This window comes from Callospermophilus lateralis, unplaced genomic scaffold (assembly GCF_048772815.1).
Source record: "Callospermophilus lateralis isolate mCalLat2 unplaced genomic scaffold, mCalLat2.hap1 Scaffold_6893, whole genome shotgun sequence".
Classification (NCBI taxonomy): Eukaryota; Metazoa; Chordata; class Mammalia; order Rodentia; family Sciuridae; genus Callospermophilus; species Callospermophilus lateralis.
In genome coordinates this window covers 76,486-81,285 of record NW_027515060.1, presented here as the reverse complement: position 1 = coordinate 81,285, position 4,800 = coordinate 76,486, and the positions used below count along the sequence as shown (strand labels likewise).

At 38.6% G+C, this 4,800-nt stretch overlaps 1 pseudogene; it reads left to right on the top strand.

Annotated features, from left to right (window-relative positions):
* The first annotated feature begins 2,946 nt into the window (after positions 1-2,946).
* On the top strand, positions 2,947-3,987 carry LOC143640855 (E3 ubiquitin-protein ligase RING2 pseudogene; annotated as a pseudogene).
* Positions 3,988-4,800: the final 813 nt, after the last annotated feature.

Sequence of the window (4,800 nt, the reverse complement as noted above, 5' to 3'; positions counted from 1 at the left end):
TACTTGAAAGTATCTTGAAGGTCGGAAGAAAAAATATATGATTAGATTTCAGGAGACTGTAGTTTATTGGCAGCCTAACAACGCCTTTCATTGAATGTGTTATTCGTCAGTCTCTGTTTAAGGCTACATCAACAGGAAACAAAACTTTGAGATAGAACGTAGAACTACTGTATTGTGTCAAGATTCAAGAAGCTAGCACAAACAGTGTTTGATTTAGAATTCAAACTCCATCTGTCAATATAGGAGAAAACAGAGTGAAACCTAAAAATTCAAACTGTTACTGCAAACGAATGCTTCATCGTAGGAGAACGAAAGTTGAGCATCCAAGTGAGATTGGTGTACTGTTCATTACCAGAAAGTATCATAAAGTTTGGATGAAAAAATATATGTTGAGATTTCAGGAGACTCTTATTCTTTGGAAGTTTCACAACCCTTTTCAATATAAATGTTATTCGCCAGTCCCTGCTTTAGGCTACATCAGGAGGAAACAAACCTTAGAGATAGAACGTAGAACAACTGTACTGTGTGAAGATTCAAGAAGCTAGCACGAACTGTGTTTGATTTAGAGTTCAAACTGCATCTGTCAATATAGGAGAAAACAGAGTGAAACTGAAAAATTCAAACTGTTACTGCAAACGAATGCTTCAAACTAGGAGAACAAAACTTGTGCATCGAAGTTTGATTGATGCACTGCTCATTACTTGAAAGTATCTTGAAGGTCGGAAGAAAAATACATGATGAGATTTCAGGAGACTGTAGTTTATTGGCAGCCTAACAACGCCTTTCATTGAATGTGTTATTCGACAGTCTCTGCTTAAGGCTACATCAAGAGGAAACAAACCTTAGAGATAGAACGTAGAACTACTGTATTGTGTCAAGTTTCAAGAAGCTAGCACAAACCGTGTATGATTTAGAGTTTGAACTACATTTGTCAATATAGGAGAAAACAGAGTGAAACATAAAAATTCAAACTGTTACTGCAAACGAATGCATCAACCTAGGAGAACGAAACTTGGGCATCCAAGTTTGATTGGTGTACTGATCATTACTTGAAAATATCATGAAGATTGGATGAAAAAATATATGTTGAGGTTTCAGAAGACTCTAGTTTTTGGAAGTTTGGCAACCCCTTTCAATAAAAGTGTTATTCGCCACTCCCTGCATTAGGCTACATCAAGAGGAAACAAACTTTAGAGATAGAACGTAGAACTACTGTATTGTGTCAAGTATCAAGAAGCTAGCACAAACCGTGTTTGATTTAGAGTTGGAACTGCATCTGTCAATATAGGAGAAAACAGAGTGAAACCTAAAAATTCAAACTGTTACTGCAAACGAATGCATCAATCTAGGAGAACGAAACTTGGGCATCCAAGTTTGATTGGTGTACTGATCATTACTTCAAAGTATCATGAAGATTGGATGAAAAAATATATGTTGAGATTTCAGAAGACTCTAGTTTTTGGAAGTTTGGCAACCCCTTTCAATAAAAGTGTTATTCGCCAGTCCCTGCATTAGGCTACATCAAGAGGAAACAAACCTTAGAGATAGAACGTAGAACTACTGTATTGTTCAAGTTTCAAGAAGCTAGCACAAACAGTGTTTGATTTAGAATTCAAACTCCATCTGTCAATATAAGAGAAAACAGAGTGAAACCTAAAAATTCAAACTGTTACTGCAAACGAATCCTTCAACGTAGGAGAAAGAAACTTGAGCATCCAAGTGGGATTGGTGTACTGTTCTTTACCAGAAAGTATCATGAAGTTTGGATGAAAAAATATATGTTGAGATTTCAGGAGACTCTTATTTTTTGGAAGTTTCACAACCCTTTTCAATATAAGTGTTATTCGCCAGTCCGTGCTACATCAAGAGGAAACAAACCTTAGAGATAGAATGTAGAATTACAGTATTGTGTCAAGTTTCAAGAAGCTAGCACAAACCGTGTTTGATTTAGAGTTCGAACTGCATCTGTCAATATAGGACAAAACAGAGTGAAACCTAAAAATTCAAACTGTTACTGCAAACAAATGCTTCAACCTAGGAGAACGAAACTTGGGCATCCAAGTTTGATTGGTGCACTGCTGATTACTTGAAAGTATCATGAAAGTCGGAAGAAAAAATATATGATGAGATTTCAGGAGACTGTAGTTTTTTGGCAGCCTAACAACGCCTTTCATTGAATGTGTTGTTCGCCAGTCTCTGCTTAAGGCTACATCAAGAGGAAACAAACCTTAGGGATAGAACGTAGAACTACTTTATTGTGTCATGTTTCATGTAGCTAGCACAAACCGTGTTTGATTTAAAGTTCTAACTGCATCTGTCAATATAGGAGAAAACAGAGTGAAACCTAAAAATTCAAACTGTTCCTGCAAACGAATGCTTCAACCTAGAAGAACAAAACTTGGGCAACCAAGTGGGAATGGTGTACTGATCATTACTTGAATGTATCATGAAGATTGGATGAAAAAATATATGTTGAGATTTCAGGAGACTCTAGTTTTTTGAATGTTTGGCAACCCCTTTCAATATAAGTGTTATTCGCCAGTCCCTGCTTTAGGCTACATCAAGAGGAAACAAACCTTAGAGACAGAACATAGAACTACTTTATTGTGTCAAGTTTCAAGAAGCTAGCACAATGGGGCGCGGCGCGCAGGCTGTCCTGGCCAGCATGCGGCGGCGCCCCCTCCCCTCGCGCCGCGGGCCTCCCTGCGCCGTGCACGTCCCCGTTCCGTGCCTCCGCCTTCTCCCTCGCTCGCTTCTTCCTGCCCTCCACGTAGCGCCGGCCGAGCCGGCTTCCTTTCCGTCTCTCATGAATATTGAGCGGCCCCTGTTGTATTTCCCGAGCTCCATTGCGGAAGCCGAGGCTCACCATATTGTGCTGCGGTGGCTGATACCTGAGTCTCGCTCCGGCTGCGGCCAGCGGAGCCCCGGGCTGGGGTAGGGGCCGCAATGTCTCAGGCTGTGCAGACAAATGGAACTCAACCATTAAGCAAAACATGGGAACTCAGTTTATATGAATTACAAGGAACACCTCAGGAGGCAATAACAGATGGCTTGGAGATTGTGGTTTCACCTAGAAGTCTACACAGTGAATTAATGTGCCCAATTTGTTTGGATATGTTGAAGAACACCATGACTACAAAGGAGTGTTTGCATCGTTTTTGTGCAGATTGTATTATCATAGCCCTTAGAAGTGGCAACAAAGAATGTCCTACTTGTCGGAAAAAGCTAGTTTCCAAAAGATCACTAAGGCCAGATCCAAACTTTGATGCACTCATCAGCAACATTTATCCAAGTCGTGATGAGTATGAAGCTCATCAAGAGAGAGTATTAGCCAGGATCAACAAGCACAATAATCAACAGGCACTCAGTCACAGCATTGAGGAAGGACTGAAGATACAGGCCATGAACAGATTACAGCGAGCCAAGAAACAGCAGATTGCAAATGGCAGTGGAGCAGAAGATAATGGTGACAGTTCACATTGTAGTAATGCATCCACACATAGCAATCAGGAAGCAGGCCCTAGTAACAAACGGACCAAAACATCTGATGATTCTGGGCTTGAACTTGATAATAACGATGCAACAGTGGCAATTGATCCAGTAATGCATGGTGCTAGTGAAATTGAATTAGTATTCAGGCCTCATCCCACACTTATGGAAAAAGATGACAGTGCACAGACAAGATATATAAAGACTTCAGGTAATGCCACTGTTGATCACTTATCCAAGTATCTGGCTGTGAGATTAGCTTTAGAAGAACTTCGAAGCAAGGGAGAATCAAACCAGATGAACCTTGACACAGCCAGAGAGAAGCAGTATACCATTTATATAGCAACAGCAAGTGGCCAGTTCACTGTATTAAATGGCTCTTTTTCTTTGGAATTGGTCAGTGAGAAGTACTGGAAAGTGAATAAACCCATGGAACTTTATTACGCACCCACCAAGGAGCACAAATGAGCTTTTAAAAACCAATTCTGAGACTGAACTTTTTTATAGCCTGTTTATTTAATATTAAAAATGTACCATCATTACTTTTATGGACAGATCATGGATACGTTGTTCAATTTTTCTTTCTGAGCCAGACTCGTTTACACTTTTAGAATCATTTCCCCTTAATTTAAGATTTACTTTTTGGAAGGGACTATAGTTATTCAGTACTTTTGCTTTTCTTTGAAGAATATATCTAAGTTGTGTGCTTTCACAAAGTATGGTTCCATTGGGAGCACCATTGACTTGGGAATTTTTCATAGTTCTGTATTCTTAAGTGAAGATTCAGTTGGCCGTCCTTTTCTGTGTCCCCTCAAAAGTTTTTTAGGCCTACAGATTGTTAATATGTATTCTGACTTTTTTTTTTTGGAGTCTTGTATATTTATAGTTTTCTATACAAACTGTAGTATCTTCATGAAGACTGAGGCTCAAACTTACTGTGCTTAAAAACAATTCTCATAGGATTATTATTTTCATGGTATTTTCTTCCATAATATCTCGTTTTTAAAAAGAGGTTCTTTATGAACTTGGTGTCCATTGTCATGCAATGTTATTTTTTTTCCCTTTTTTTCCTCCCTGTAAGTTTAGATGTTCTGGTCTTGGGGAAGAGAATCAAAACCTTAAGTTCTATGAGCACATAGATCATTGACATATTTCACTGAAGAAAGAAAAATTAAATTGATAGTAATACGTAGTCCTCAATTGTTTATTTAAGCTTTTTGTATTAGTTCCTACTGTCACTTTAGTTCCTTTATTATGTGTTTGATGTTTTTTTACCCTATTAAAATATCAGAAATATGGAGATATTTTGCA